Genomic DNA, 17,403 nt, shown 5'->3' on the forward strand with positions numbered 1-17,403 from the left:
TATCTGCAGCTCAAAATTCCAGCAGTTCTTAATCCGGTGGGCAGTCAGCCAGATGTTCAAACCGGAATTGGCATTATTATTTTTTTTGGTCCCCCTCTCAAGGCCTTCCCAAGGACTTGGAATAGGCAGATGTGGATGTTCTATGGCAGCGGTTCTCAACCTGTCGGTTGCGACCCCGTTGGGGATCGAATGACGATTTGCCAGGGGTCGCCTAAGACCATCGGAAATATGGGAAGTATACTTGAGAGTCGAAGAATCGCGCTCCAATGGTTGACTCCACAAGCCAGCTGCAGGCCCTTCAAATTGCTAGCCGAATTCGGCTTCAGGCGTGATGAATTAAAAAAGAGAGAAATCTTTGCTCTGATGTCTCCCTCTCAAGACAGCTGCTGTTGTGTCTTGCCCGCTCTCACTGCAGCCGGGGCCTTCTTATCTGCATCCGAACGCTGAGGAATGTCCTAGTATGCCTCCCGGCCCCAGCCCTGGCTCCATGCCCAGACAGGCTGAAGAGGAGGAAGCACCTCCCGGCCCCAGCCCTGGCTCCATGCCCAGGCAAACGGAGCAACTAGACCCCTCCCCCTCCCCCACAGCATGTGAGCCTGAGGGAGGTCAATTGCCAACAGCTGCCGACTGCAGTGACCCTCGCTTCAGAAGAATTGATAGGCGGCGGCATCAGAAGGAAGGGAGGGGCAGGCCTGGATAAGTCATGGAGTCATGGAGCCACACCCCATGGCCTATATAAAGGACCTGCTTTCTGGCATTCTCTGAGTCAGGCAAAGTCTAAACATATCTTGCTGAAGTCACTTTCTGGTCTCCTGCCTGCCTTGAGGACTTTGCTAGGACTTTGGCAGAGCTGCAGAGGCACACCTGATTCGGATTTCCCTGACCCGGCCGTCAGCGGAGGAGTGGGACACGACATCTGCAATCACTCCCAGTCGCTAGCCTAATCTGGCTTCAGGCGCGATCAACTTAATAGGGGAGGAGTCTCCGCTTTAATGCCTCCGTCCTCAAGGCAATCACAAGCAGTTCAGATCGCTAGCCAATACGGCTTCAGGCGCGATAAATTCAAAACGAAAATAATTTTACGGTTGGGGTCGCCACATCGTGGGGAATTGTATTAAAGGGGTCGCAGCACTATAGAGGTTGAGAACCACTGCTCTAGGGTGTTAGAGGTATCGTGGCAGAATGTAAGCTGCTCCAAAGAAATTTTAACAAGTTTCTTTTCTAAATCCAGTATATTGGAAAGTTATATAGATCCCTCTCTTGGTTTGCTTTCCGCCTGTTGTAGTCCGTCAGCAGCCTACGGAGCTGGCAACGGAGTCGGACAGCGATGAGGCTGAGGTGGAGCCAGGCCCATCGGGGAGTGAGGTGCGGACTCCAGAGCCTCCAGAGACTGACAGTAGTGAGGCAGAGGAACAGGAGGAGCCTGTTCTTAATGCACTCACTTGCCCCACCCACTTGCCCCAGCGCTATGCCGTTCTATTTAGCCATGTTTTCTAAGCCACGTGCATGTGTGCAAGCCACCCATGAGAGCAAAACAGATGTGCAGAAGGCCACATGGTCTAAAAATTGGCAGCTCCAAATTTCAACCAGCAAATGCTCAGTCTTACATATAGGAAAAAAGAACCGAAAAACTAAGTACATACTAGATGGACATTACCTTACAGGCGACCCCCATCCCGTCAAAGACCTTGGAGTTTTCATGTCAAATGATCTAAGTGCCAAAGCCCACTGCAACTACATAGCAAAAAAAGCTCTAAGAGTTGTAAACCTAATTTTGCATAGCTTCTTTTCCAAAAACACCACACTACTAACCAGAGCATATAAAACATTTGCTAGACCAATTCTAGAATACAGCTCACCTGTTTGGAACCCTCACCACATTTCTGACATCAATACAATTGAACGTGTCCAGAAATATTTTACAAGAAGAGTTCTCCATTCCTCTGAAAACAACAAAATACCTTATCCCATCAGACTTGAAATCCTAGGCTTAGGAAACTTCGAACTCCGTCGCTTTCAACAAGACCTAAGCTTAACTCACAGAATCATCTATTGTAATGTCCTTCCTGTTAAAGACTACTTCAGCTTTAATTGCAATAATACTAGAGCAACTAATAGATTTAAACTTAATGTCATCCGCTTTAATCTAGATTGCAGAAAATATGACTTCTGTAACAGAATCATCAGTGCTTGGAATATTTTACCTGACTCTGTGGTCTCTTCCCATAATCCTAAAAGTTTTATCCAAAAACTTTCTACTATTGACCTCACCCCATTCCTAAGAGGACCATAAGGGGCGTGCATAAGCGCACAAACGTGCCTACCGTTCCTGTCCTATTGTTTTTCTTTTTTTCTTCCTATATATATGCTTATACCTCCTTATATTTACCCATATATGTGTTTATTTACTATATAATCTTTTTGTATGATACTTACATATATTGTTGTGACAAAATAAAATAAATAAAATAAAATAAATAAAAATGCCTGCGCAGAAGGCACACACACACGTTTGGTGCACGGCAAAACGGTGGTAAAATTAAGTGAAATCCACTTTTGCCTTAATCCCTATTTGGAGAGCAGTTTTGAAGTTTGAGGGGCTGCCCCAAAGAAGAGGCGGTCCACCTATTCTCCAAAGCAGGGGTCTCCAACCTTGGCAACTTTAAGACTTTAAGACTTTAAAACTTTAAGATTTGTGGACTTCAACTCCCAGAAATATTTTACAAGAAGAGTTATCCATTCCTCTGATCACAACAAAATACCTTATGCCACCAGACTTGAAATCCTGGGTTTTAGAAAATTTAGAACTCTGCCGCCTTCGACATGACCTGAGTATAACTCATAAAATCATCTATTGCAACGTCCTTCCTGTTGAAGACTACTTCAGCTTCAATCACAACAATACAAGAGCAAACAATAGATTTAAGCTTAATGTGAACCGCTCCAATCTTGATTGTAGAAAATACGACTTCAGTAACAGAGTTGTTAATGCCTGGAATGCACTACCTGACTCTGTGGTCTCTTCTCAAAATCCCCAAAGGTTTAACCAAAAACTATCTACTATTGACCTCACCCCATTCCTAAGAGGTCTGTAAGGGGCGTGCATAAGAGCACCAGCGTGCCTACCGTTCCTGTTCTAATGTTCCCTTTGATTGTATCTAAATTTCATATAGTTATTACATACTTATGCTTATATATACTGTTGTGTTTGACAAAATAAATAAATAAAAATAAAGTAAAAAAAATAGAAGTGAATCACCAAAGTGATGGATAAAATACTCAGCCTTTGAGGTTTCAAAGATCTTGACCAATCTCCCTGGAAATTTTGTGTGTGTGTGTGTGTGTGAGAGAGAGAGAGAGAGAGAGAGAGAGGAAGGGAGAGACAGCTGGAAGAGGGCAAGTGAAGTGGTTTGAGCAGGGGGTCAGACTAGAAGACCTCTGAGGTCCCATCCAGCCCTAGGATTCTATGATCCACGCAGGATGCTGTCCCTGCACCTTTGATCTCACCTCTTAGAGATCTTCACAATACCTGAGCATTGAATTATGTCCCGGGTTCGCTTTGACTGGCTCCCCGCTTTGGCGGTCTGTGAAATTTCTCAAGTCAGCAGCAAAAAAATAAAAAAGAGAGAGAGAGAGAGAGAGAAATTGCAGCCAAAGCAGAAAATGAAGTTTACAATGTGGATTCTGATTAACTATAAAAGTGGGATCCTCTAATAACACTTGGAAGGCTGGCAGAAGAGATGTGTGTGTCCCCCCCCACCCCCAGGACAAGACAGTTGGATTGTCAGCCAGCGAAGACAGTTCATGACAACATAATAATCAAGGACCTTATAATCAAGGAGGTCTTCTAGTCCCAAGGGTCTCCAACCTGGGTCCCTTTAAGACTTGTGGACTTCAAAGCTGGCTGAGGGACTCTGGGAGTTGAAGTCCACAAGTTTTAAAGGGACCCAGGTTGGAGACCCCTGTTCTAGTCCTGTCAGGCTGCCTCTGATTATATCTAGGAAAGAATACACCTTGACTTCATTTGCATATAAAGAAAAGTACTTTTACTAGGTACATCTGGATAGCAGCAGGATTAAGTTGAATCTGAGACAAAATATGTCTAACAATCTATATCCCCCCTATTAGTCTCCAAAGACCTATGCAAGGGTCCTTTTTGTAGACTTTAGTTCAGCATTCAATACCATCATTCCAGACATTCTTCTAACTAAGCTAAACCAGCTACAGGTACTGGAACAGACTTGTAAGTGGATCACAAGCTTCCTAACAAACAGGAAGCAGCAGGTGAAGCTAAGCAAGATCACATCAAATACCTGTACAATTAGCACAGGGGCCCCCCAAGGCTGTGTGCTCTCCCCACTTCTCTTCTCTCTGTATACCAATGACTGCATCTCCAACGATCCATCTGTTAAGCTACTGAAGTTCGCAGATGACACAACAGTGATTGGTCTCATTCGAGACAATGACGAATCCGCATATAGACGAGAGGTCGAACGACTAGCCTTGTGGTGCAACCAAAACAATCTGGAACTGAACACACTCAAAACCGTAGAAATGGTGGTAGACTTTAGGAAAAACCCTTCCATACTTCCACCTCTCACAATACTTGACAACACAGTATCAACAGTAGAAACCTTCAAATTTCTGGGTTCTATCATATCACAAGATCTCAAATGGACAACTAACATCAAAAACATCATTAAAAAAGGACAACAAAGAATGTTCTTTCTGCGCCAACTCAGTAAGCTCAAACTGCCCAAGGAGCTGCTGATCCAATTCTACAGAGGAATTATTGAGTCTGTCATTTGCACCTCTATTACTGTCTGGTTTGGTTCTGCAACCCAACAAGAAAAACACAGACTTCAGAGGATAATTAGAACTGCAGAAAAAATAATTGCTACCAACTTGCCTTCCATTGAGGACCTGTATACTGCACGAATCAAGAAGAGGGCCGTGAAAATATTTGCAGATCCCTCGCATCCTGGACATAAACTGTTTCAACTACTACCCTCAAAACGACGCTATAGAGCACTGCACACCAGAACAACTAGACACAAGAACAGTTTTTTCCCAAAGGCCATCACTCTGCTAAACAAATAATTCCCTCAACACTGTCAGACTATTTACTGAATCTGCACTACTATTAATCGTTTCATAGTTCCCATCACCCATCTCTTTCCACTTATGACTGTATGACTATAACTTGTTGCTGGCAATCCTTATGATTTATATTGATATATTGATCATCAATTGTGTTGTAAATGTTGTACCTTGATGAACGTATCTTTTCTTTTATGTACACTGAGAGCATATGCACCAAGACAAATTCCTTGTGTGTCCAATCACACTTGGCCAATAAAATTCTATTCTATTCTATTCTATTCTATTCTATTCTATTCTATTCTATTCTATTCTATTCTATTCTATTCTATTCTATTCTATTACTCCCTCCTCTTTCCCAAGAGGTCATCAGGTCTGGTCCAATGCCAGCTCCTTCCCGGGGTCCCGTGGTAATCTTCTTCCGCAGGTCTCTGGCTGTCAATCATATCAGGAATGCAATGTCCGTTGTTAGAGTTCGCGCTCAAACATTCCTGTTGAATTCAAAACATTAATCACCCCTCCCCCTTAATTATGTCAGACCGACACTCTTAAAGGGCCCTCTCTACTTAACTGGAATCCAAGAGCTATTTACATTAGAAATAAAATCCCATGCTATCTAACAACTGAATATAAGAAGTACAAAAAGATATGAAGATTGGAGTGGAGGCTGACACCAACCCTTTGGTTAAGGCAGAGAACCCTACACAGTTGTAGTCCTCGTCTTACGACCACAACAGAGCCCAAAACAAGACGGTTGTTCAGCGAAGTTTGCCCCGTCCTATGTCCTTTCTTGCCACGGTCGTTCAGTGACTCAGTCGCTGTCGTTAACGTAGGAACACAGTGAAGAAAATCTGGCTTCCCAGAATTGACTTTGCTTGTCAGGAGGTCGCAAAAGAGGGATCACGTGACCCCGGGACGCTGCAACCGTCGTAAATATGAGTCGATTGCCAAGCGTCTTGCATTTCGGTCATGTGACCGCGAGGATGTTACAAGGGCTGCTAAGTGTGGAAAACGGTCGTATGTTTGTTTGTTTGTTTTATTTATTTGCATTTATATCCCACCCTTCTCCGAAGACTCAGGGCGGCTTACACCATGTCAAGCAATAGTCTTCATCCATTTGTATATTTATATATAAAGTCAACTTTTTATTGCCCCCAACAATCTGGGTCCTCATTTTACCTACCTTATAAAGGATGAAAGGCTGAGTCAACCTTGGGCCTGGTGGGACTCGAACCTGCAGTAATTGCAAGCAGCTGCTGTTAATAACAGGCTGCATTAGCCTGTTGAGCCACCAGAGGCCCAGAGTATGTCACTTGTTTCAGTGCCGTTGTAACTTGGAACAGGGATTAAATGAACTGCTGAAAATCAAGGACAACCTACACCATCCCAGATAAACAGTTGTCCAATCTCTTCTTGAAAACCTCCAGTGTTGGAGCCCCCACAACTTCTGGTGGCAAGTCGTTCCACTGGTTAAATTGTCCTCACTGTAAGGAAGTTTCTCCTTTTAACTCCAGGTTCCTTCTCTCCTTGATGGGTTTCCAGTTGTTGTTTCTTGTCCTGCCTTCAGGATTCAATTTTTTTTACTACCGGTTCTGTGGGCGTGGCTTGGTGGGCGTGGTATGGCTTGGTGGGCGTGGCTTGGTGGGCGTGGCAGGGGAAGGATACTGCAAAATCCCCATTCACACCCTACTCTGGGACCAGCCAGAGGTGGTATTTGCGGCTTCTCTGAACTACTCAAAATTTCTGCTACCGGTTCTCCAAAACCTGTCAGAACCTGCTGGATTTCACTCCTGCTTCAGGTGCTTTGGAGAATAGGTGGACCCCCTCTTCTCCTGTGGCAGCCCCTCAAATATTGGAACATGCTATCATGTCGCCCCAATCCTTCTCCTTGTTAGATTAGAGATATCTCGTTCCCTCCATCGTTCATCCTATGTTTTCCCCTCCAGACTCCTGATCCTCTTTGTTGCTCTTCTCCGCACTCTTTCTAGAGTCTGTAGCTGCCCACCGTTTCTCCCTCTTTTGGCCCAGGGAACAATTCATGCCTATTTCTGTCATCTCCCTTATGCTCTAGGCCAGGGGTCTCCAACCTTGGCAAAATTAAGCCTGGCGGACTTCAACTCCCAGAATTCCCCAGCCAGCAAAGCTGCAAAAAAAACAGCAAAAAAAACAAAACAAAAAAAAACCCAGCAAAGCTGGCTGGGGAATTCTGGGTGTTGAAGTCCGCCAGGTTTAAAGTTGCCAAGGTTGGAGAGCCCTGTTCTATACCAGTGATACAGAATAGGAGAGTTATGGAATGGAATGGAATAGAATAGAATAGAATAGAATAGAATAGAATAGAATAGAATAGAATAGAATAGAATAGAATAGAATAGAATAGAATAGAATGAGGAGGGAAGAAGGAAGAAGAATGGAATGGAATGGAATAGAATAGAATAGAATAGAATAGAATAGAATAGAATAGAATAGAATAGAATAGAATAGAATAGAATAGAATAGAATAGAATAGAATAGAATAGAATAGAATAGAATAGAATAGAATAGAATAGAATAGAATAGAATCTGGAAGGGACCTTGGAGGTCTTCTAGTCCAGCCCCACTGGTCTTCTCTCTGTATACCAATGACTGCATCTCCAATGATCCATTTGTTAAGCTACTGAAGTTCGCAGATGACACAACAGTGATTGGTCTCATTCAAGACAATGACGAATCCATATAGACAGAGGTCGACGACTAGCCTTGTGGTGCAACCAAAACAATCTGGAACTGAACACACTCAAAACCGTAGAAATGGTGGTAGATTTTAGGAAAACCCTTCCATACTTCCACCTCTCACAATACTTGACAACACAGTATCAACAGTAGAAACCTTCAAATTTCTGGGTTCTATCATATCGCAAGATCTCAAATGGACAGCTAACATCAAAACATCATTAAAAAGGACAACAAAGAATGTTCTTTCTGCCAACTCAAGCTCAAACTGCCCAAGGAGCTGCTGATCCAATTCTACAGAGGAATTATTGGATCTGTCATTTGCACCTCTATACATGTCTGGTTCGGTTCTGCAACCCAACAAGAAAAACACAGACTTCAGAGGATAATTAGAACTGCAGAAAAATAATTGCTACCAACTTGCCTTCCATTGAGGACCTGTATACTGCAGCGAATCAAGAAGAGCCGTGAAAATATTTGCAGATCCCTCGCATCCTGGACATAAACTGTTTCAACTCCTACCCTCAAACGACGCTATAGAGCACTGCACACCAGAACAACTAGACACAAGAACAGTTTTTCCGAAGGCCATCACTCTAAACAAATAATTTCCTCAACACTGTCAGACTATTTACTGAATCTGCACTACTATTAATCTTCTCATCGTTCCCATCACCCATCTCTTTCCACTTATGACTGTATGACTATAACTTGTTGCTGGCAATCCTTATGATTTATATTGATATATTGATCATCAATTGTGTTGTAAATGTTGTACCTTGATGAACGTATCTTTTCTTTTATGTACACTGAGAGCATATGCACCAAGACAAATTCCTTGTGTGTCCAATCACACTTGGCCAATAAAATTCTATTCTATTCTATTCTATTCTATGAGGAGGGAAGAAGGAAGGAGAATAGAATAGAATAGAATAGAATAGAATAGAATAGAATAGAATAGAATAGAATAGAATGAGGAGGGAAGAAGGAAGGAGAATAGAATAGAATAGAACAGAACAGAACAGAACAGAACAGAACAGAACAGAACAGAATAGAATGAGGAGGGAAGAAGAAAGAAGAATAGAATAGAATAGAATAGAATAGAATAGAATAGAATAGAATAGAATAGAATGAGGAGGGAAGAAGAAAGAAGAATAGAATAGAATAGAATAGAATAGAATAGAATAGAATAGAATAGAATAGAATAGAATAGAATCTGGAAGGGACCTTGGAGGTCTTCTAGTCCAGCCCCCTGGTCAAGCAGGAATCCTTGCACCATTTCAGACAAGTGACTGTCCAGTCTCTTCTTACAAGCCTCCAGTGTTGGAGCATCCACAACCTCTGGTGGCAAGCAGTTCCACAGGTGAATTGTCTTTGCTGTTAGGAAGTTTGTCCTTTAATTCCAGGTTGCTTCTCTCTTTCTTGGTTGGTTTCCATCCATCGCTTCTTGTCCTGCCTTCTGGAGTTTTGGGGAATAGACCCTCCGGTCCTGGCCTGCACCTCCCCTTCTGGCTCAGCCCCACAACCGCTTTCAAATGGACCCCTATATATTCTTTGCAGTACGAGGGGATCCTTCCTGAACGGCAGCTTCTCGAGGAAGAAAAACTGGAGGAGGAAATTGCCGGGTCTTTGATGTGCCAGATCAAAGGGATTGTGTCCATACATTGTGGCAGATGGATGCGAAGAGCCAACTTGGCTCCCTCGGAGAAAAACATAAAATCAGCTTTTTCAAAGCTCCGCGGTTTTGGGGAGGAAAAGAAATGCTTTACAACTGGCTCTTGTAATAATTATGAACTATTTATTAATCAATCTCCCTGGAAGTGCCTTTGCAAAGTGATTCTCTTTTTCCTGCTGTTTTTTTTCTTTTTTTTCAGGATTATAGCAATTCGTTGTGCCCACCCCCAGGTGTGAAGGCGGATCTCGGGTCATTCTTAACGGTACAGGTAGTCTTCGATTTGCAACAGTTCACTTAGTGACCGTTTGAAGTTTAACAACGCCACTGCAAAAAGTGGCTTATGACCAAGGGTGAAATGCTACCGGTTCGGTCCGGTTCGCCCAAACCGGTAGTAAAAAATGCTACTGGTTCGCCGAACCGGTAGTAAAAAAATGTTTTAAAAAAAGTTCCAATGATCAGCCGAGTGACCCGCGATGGTTGGAACTTTTTTTTTACTTTTTAGGCATTTTTTTTACTACTGGCCCCAAGAACATTTTTGAGAGAGAGACAGAGAGAGGGAGGGAGGGAGGGAGGGAGGGAGGAAGGAAGGAAGGAAGGAAAGAAAGAAAGAGGGAGGGAGGGAAGGAAGGAAGGAAGGAAGGAAGGAAGGAAGGAAGGAAGGAAGGAAGGAAGGAAAGAAAGAAAGAGGGAGGGAAGGAGGGAAAAAGGAGAGGAAAGAAGGACTACAAACCTGGCACTAAACACAGCCTCAGAGGGTAATCCAGGGCTGGAAGGGACCATCAAGACCAGCGGTTCTCAACCTGTGGGTCGGGACCCCATTGGGTGTCAAATGACAATTTGCCAGGGGTCGCCTAAGACCATCGGAAATATGGGAAGTATACTTGCGAGTCAAAGAATCGCGCTCCAATGGTTGACTCCACAAGCCAGCTGCAGGCTCTTCAAATCGCTAGCCGAATTCGGCTTATTTATTCGTATTTGTATTTGTATACCGCCCTATCTCCCGAAGGACTCATCGCTTCAGGTGCGATGAATTAAAAAAGAGAGAAATCTTTGCTCTGATGTCTCCCTCTCAAGCCAGCTGCAATCACTCCCAATCGCTAGCCTAATCTGGTTTCAGACGCCATAAACTTAACAGGGGAGGAGTCTCCGCTTTAATGCCTCCGTCCTCAAGGCAATCGCAAGCAGTTCAGATCGCTAGCCAAGACGGCTTCAGGCGCGATAACTTCAAAACGAAAATAATTTTACGGTTGGGGTCGCCACATCGTGGGGAATTGTATTAAAGGGGTCGCAGCACTATAAAGGTTGAGAACCACTGATCTAGACCAAGGGTCACCAACCTTTTGGACCTCAGGGACCACTAAATTTATAATTTTAAATCCTGTGGACCATTAATATGATTTTTTTAAAAAAAATAGTATTTAGTGCAATATAAAAAATGCAAATAGGTTTTCTGTGGACCACCAAAATTTTCTCACGGACCACCAGTGGTCCACGGACCACCGGTTGGTGACCGCTGATCTAGACCAACCCTGCTCCAGCAGGACATGGTTAGTGAGTTTCTGTCTTTTGATCCCCCCAGTCACATGATTACATAGCCACGCCCACCCAGTCACATGACCACCACCACCACCAGGCCACGCCCACCAAGCCATGCCCACAGAACCGGTAGGAAAGAAATTTAGATTTCACCACTTACGACCCCTTTTTTTTCACCCTTAACGACCGTTGCAGCCTCACGTGGTCAAAATGGAGACACTTAGCAATGTGACTCATATTTATGACGGTTGCCATGAGTCCGAGTTCACGGGTTCCCCTTTTGCGACCTTCTGATTAGCAAAAATCAACGGGGAAGCCGCTTAATGACAACTGTGTTACTCATTTAACAAAGAACAGGGCTTCACTTAACGACAGTGGCGAGGAAGGTCGTAAAATGGGGCAAAATTCACTTAACAACTGTCTTGCATAGGGGTGGAAGTTTTGCATTCGAACGGGGTTGGAACTCGAGAACTACCTGTTGCAGAATGTTGCTAGTCTGAAAGTCCATCTCCTGTCTTCTCTCTTTTAAAGTCCAAGAAATGAGGAAGGGGCTCTTCTAAGATGCTTGCTACACTCACATTCCTTCCATGTTGTGGTCGGCCAGCAGCCTGCGGAGGTGGCAGCGGACAGCGATGAGGCTGAGGAAGAACATGGGCCAGTCCTGGAGGCTGGAGAAGGCCTGGATGAGGGCTCTGCGTCGGAGGCAGAGGTGGGGCCAGGGCCATCGGGGAGCGATGTGCGGACTCCGGAGCCTCCAGAGGCTGACAGTAGTGAGCCAGAGGAAGAGGAGGAGCCTGTTCCTAGTTCACGCATGAGAAGAGCTGCCAGAAGGCAAGAGCAGCTAAAGCAGAGAGGACAGCTCAGGAGTAGGGCCAAGAGATGATTGGCCCTTCCCATAAGGCTTAAAAGACCAGCAATGGTTCTTGGGCTCTTTGTTGGAAAACAATGTTGATAGACTTGTTTCTTGTCTTGCTGTATTTATTACTTGTCGGCGTCTTCTGCTTCTGAACTTTTGCCAAGAAAAGCCTTTGGCAGTTTGCCTAATTAGACCGAGGTTGGTGATAAGACTGAAGAATTGTTTTTATGAAGAATTCGTTTTGAATTAGTTTGGGCTATGCTGAGAATGAGTTTAATTCTCAGCTGTTCTAATAAAGTCTGTTTGTTTTCGAATGGATTGTGTCTAATAATACCTACTTGGGCCTGGGTCACAACATTCAGTGGGCTCAGCTGCCTCTGATCCGACTATTGTCTAGGCCAGTGTTTCTCAATCCTGGCAGCTTGAGGATGTGTGAACTTCAATCCCAAGAATCCCTTAGCCAGCATGCACTGACTTCAACTTCCAGAATCACCCAGCCATCATACATGGACTTCAACCCCCAGAATTCTTAAGCCAGTACATATGGACTTCAACTCCCAGAATCCCCCAGGAGATATGCATGGACTTCAACTCCCAGAATCTCCCAGGAGGCATGCATGGACTTCAACTCCCAGAATTCCTAAGCCATTACATATGGACTTCAACTCCCAGAATCCCCCAGGAGGCATGCATGGACTTCAACTCCCAGAATCCCCTAGGAGGCATGAATGGACTTCAACCCCCAGAATTCCTAAGCCAGTACATATGGACTTCAACTCCCAGAATCCCCCAGGAGGCATGCATGGACTTCAACCCCCAGAATTCCTAAGCCAGTACATATGGACTTCAACTCCCAGAATCCCGCAGGAGGCATGCATGGACTTCAACTCCCAGAATCCCACAGGAGGCATGCATGGACTTCAACTCCCAGAATCCCCCAGGAGGCATGAATGGACTTCAACCCCCAGAATTCCTAAGCCAGTACATATGGACTTCAACTCCCAGAATCCCGCAGGAGGCATGCATGGACTTCAACTCCCAGAATCTCCCAGGAGGCATGCATGGACTTCAACTCCCAGAATTCCTAAGCCATTACATATGGACTTCAACTCCCAGAATCCCCCAGGAGGCATGAATGGACTTCAACTCCCAGAATCCCCCAGGAGGCATGCATGGACTTCAACTCCCAGAATCCCCCAGGAGGCATGAATGGACTTCAACTCCCAGAATCTCCCAGGAAGCATGCATGGACTTCAACTCCCAGAATTCCTAAGCCAGTACATATGGACTTCAACTCCCAGAATCCTGCAGGAGGCATGCATGGACTTCAACCCCCAGAATCCCCTAGCCGGCAATCTTGATGAAGACTTCTGAGAGTTGAATTCCACGCATCTTAAAATTGCTGAGATGAAGAAGTACCGACATAGGTTAAGTCGCCTTGGGGAGAAAATGAAAATACTGTGCTGTGTTTGAAGATGTAAATGTGATGCTGAATTATCACCTCCAAATATGGAATCTGACACTTGATAAAGATCTCTGCCCTTTATTAGATCTGGGAGTTGGCTAAGCGAATTGTCTTACCTCAACAGAAGGAATGGATTCAATACAGTTCCCAGGGGAGGGAGATTAAATTTCTCTATGGCCTAGATTTGATCTCTGGAATAATTAATTTTATATTCATATCACAGGTATCCCTTTTCTTTTTTTCCTTTTTCACCTGACGTTTTAGCATCTTTTAATCGGGGAAAGGTATTTATTCTTTTATTGTGCTCTTAAGGAAGTATTGTTTTGCCCTTTTTTTTTCCTTTTAGCAGTAAAAAATTAAAATCATTTTTCCTGGGCTCTCACACACTACATTAAGGAGAGACAGTCCAGATGGGCTGAGTTCTCACAACATATTCAGCCAACCTCGAAACCAGAAATCTTTAAGACTTCCTTGCCTTCTGTTTCCCTGATAATCTTAACAGGATAATAGAGCTGGCAGGGACCTTGGAGGTCTTCTAGTCCAGCCCCCTTCTCAAGCAGGAGACCATATACCATTTCAGACAAATGGTTGTCCAGCCTTTTCTTAAAAACTCCCAGGGTTGGAGCACTCACAACTTCTATCCAATCTCTCCTTGAAAACCTCCAGTAACGGAGCATCCACCACTTCAAGTGGCAAGCAGTTCCATTGGTTAATTGTCCCCACTGCCAGGAAATTTCCCCTCAATTCCAGGTTTCTTCTCTCCTTGATTAGTTTCCGTCCGTTGCTTCTTGTGCTGCCTTCTGGTGCTTTGGAGAATAGTTCGATTCCCTCTTCTTTGTGGCAGCCCCTTAGATATTGGAAGATTCAACCTGGAAATAAGGAGAAATTTTCTGACAGTGAGAACCATCAACCCATGGAACAGAAGTTGCCTTCAGAAGTTGTGGGAGCTTCATCATTGGAAGCTTTCAAGAAGAGACTGGACAGCCATATGTCAGAAATGGTGTAGGGGTCTCCTGCTTTGGCTGCGGAAGGGGGTTGGACTAGATGACCTACAAGGTCTCTTCCAACTCTTTTATTCTGTTAAGACGTCTATCATATCACCCCAGTCCAGAGGGGGGCGTCACGTACTGTAACAACCGGTTCGCCCAGCACCGGAAATGTGAGCACGCGAACATGCCATGAATGCGGTATCACAAAACTCGGCAATTTGCTCGTGTGCACCGTCCGCACATACGTGTGGCGTCAAAAAACACGGCAATTCGCTCGTGTGCCCCTTCTGCACATGCATGCGGCGTCAAGAACACAGCAATGCGCCTGGGCGAGTGATAAACTGCCCAAGGAGCTGCTGATTCAGTTCTACCGAGGAATTATTGAGTCTGTCATGTGCACCTCTATAACTGTCTGGTTCGGTTCTGCAACCCAACAAGAAAAACACAGACTTCAGAGGATAATTAGAACTGCAGAAAAAATAATTGCTACCAACTTGCCTTCCATTGAGGACCTGTATACTGCACGAATCAAGAAGAGAGCCGTGAAAATATTTGCAGATCCCTCACATCCTGGACATAAAGTGTTTCAACTCCTACCCTCAAAACGACGCTATAGAGCACTGCACACCAGAACAACTAGACACAAGAAGAGTTTTTCCCCGAAGGCCATCACTCTGCTAAACAAATAATTCCATCAACACTGTCAAACTATTTACTAAATCTGCACTACTATTAATCTTCTCATAGTTCCCATCACCAATCTCTTTCCACTTATGACTGTATGACTATAACTTTGTTGCTGGCAATCCTTATGATTTATATTGATATATTGACCATCATTTGTGTTGTAAATGTTGTACCTTGATGAAGGTATCTTTTCTTTTATGTACACTGAGAGCAGGACAAATTCCTTGTGTGTCCAATCACACTTGGCCAATAAAAATTCTATTCTATTCTATATATATTATACAGGTCGCAACTATCAATTCGCCCAAACCGGTCCGAACCGGCAGCAGCCCACCATTGCCCTAGTCCTTCTTTTCATCAAATTCTTAAAATCTCCCATCTTTTATTTTTGTCTTCTTGGTGCCCATAAGTCCATCCAACCCAGGGGTGAAATGTGAAATTTGTTACTACCGGTTCTGTGGGCGTGGCTTGGTGGTGGTGGTGACATGTGACTGGGTGGGCGTGGCCAACTTTTTTTTTTTTAACTTTTAAAAGGATTTTTTCTTCGGCCGAAGAGGTTGTAAAAAAAATGCTTTTAAAAGCCTGTGATGATCAGGCAACTCAGCTGGGATCGCCAGAGGAAAAAAAGCTTTTAAAGGGTTCTGAAGATCCCAGCTGAGTTGCCTGATCGCCAAAACCATTTAAAATCAATTTTTCTACCACCTCTTCGGCTGAAGAGATTGTAAAAAATGCTTTTAAAAGGTTCTGGCGATCAGGCAACTCAGCTGGGATTGCCAGAGGAGCCTTTAAAAGCTTTTTTTTTTTACAACCTCTTCAGCCGAAGAGGTTGTAGAAAAAATGCTTTTAAAAGGCTCTGACGATCCCAGCTGAGCCGCATGATCATCAGAGGCTTTTTTTTTTACTTTTAAAAGCATTATTTCGGCCAAAGAAAAAATGCTTTTAAAAGTTTAAAAAAACACACCTCTGATTATCGCGAAGCTCAGCTGGAGGGGGGGGCTGTGGTCCAACCCCAAAGTTATTGTCTGCCCCATTCAGCAGAAAGCCTCCAATTCAAAGCAGCCGGCAGAAATAACAAAGACAAGGTTACATATACATGTATATAAAAAGCAGCATTTAATTAACATTGCAAAGGGTCTTTTGTGTTTGAAGATCAGAACCTTTTGCCTGTCAATCCAGATGGGGATATCTGGGCATGTCCATATGCCTGAGGAGATTCTGTTTTAATTTCTAGCAAACAGGTGCAAGATTACCATTGAAAAAAAGATGCTTTCATATTGAAAAAATAATACTTTAACCACGTTCTTTTAACAACGCTAAAACCAATCCTCAGGCGAGAAGGGGAAGGAGCCTGCCGTTGCATTCACACAACATGTTCGGTTCTGCAACCCAACAAGAAAGACACAGACTTCAGAGGATAATTAGAACTGCAGAAAAAATAATTGCTACCAACCTGCCTTCCATTGAGGACCTATATACTGCACGAATCAAGAAGAGGGCCGTGAAAATATTTGCAGATCCCTCGCATCCTGGACATAAACTGTTTCAACTCCTACCCTCAAAACGACGCTATAGAGCACTGCACACCAGAACAACTAGACACAAGAACAGTTTTTTCCCGAAGGCCATCACTCTGTTCTATTCTATTCTATTCTATTCTATTCTATTCTATTCTATTCTATTCTATTCTATTCTGCTAAACAAATAATTCCCTCAACACTGTCAGACTATTTACTGAATCTGCACTACTATTAATCTTCTCATCGTTCCCATCGCCAATCTCTTTCCACTTATGACTGTATGACTATAACTTGTTGCTGGCAATCCTTATGATTTATATTGATATATTGATCATCAATTGTGTTGTAAATGTTGTACCTTGATGAAGGTATCTTTTCTTTTATGTGCACTGAGAGCATCTGCACCAAGACAAATTCCTTGTGTGTCCAATCACACTTGGCCAATAAAAATTCTATTCTATTCTATTCTATTCTATGTTTAAACCCAGTTGTTGAAATACCCCCATTTTACGAGATTAACAGAATAACAAACAGTCGGAAGGGACCTTCGAGGTCTTCTAGTCCAACCCCTTGCTCAAGCAGGAGACCCCTCCTATACAGTTTTAGAGACAAATGGCTGTCCAGTCTCAAGCCCGGTCAGAAGGAAACTAACCAAAGCTAGTCTGTTGAGCATCTTTCCTGAACGCGCACACCCGCGATCCTTAGCAACTTGCTCATGACCAGGTTTCCGCGTTTGCAGACAAAGCTCCGCACTACACTCGCGTGTCGAAGAAACAGGGAAGAGCCGATCGCGGTGTCAAAGCGCCCTCTGCTGGCGATCTGGCAAACGAACCCCCTTTTTTCCCAGCATCCCCATTTCTTGCAGCAGA

The sequence above is a fragment of the Ahaetulla prasina genome, chromosome 6 (genome assembly GCF_028640845.1).
Source record: "Ahaetulla prasina isolate Xishuangbanna chromosome 6, ASM2864084v1, whole genome shotgun sequence".
NCBI classification, from domain to species: Eukaryota; Metazoa; Chordata; class Lepidosauria; order Squamata; family Colubridae; genus Ahaetulla; species Ahaetulla prasina.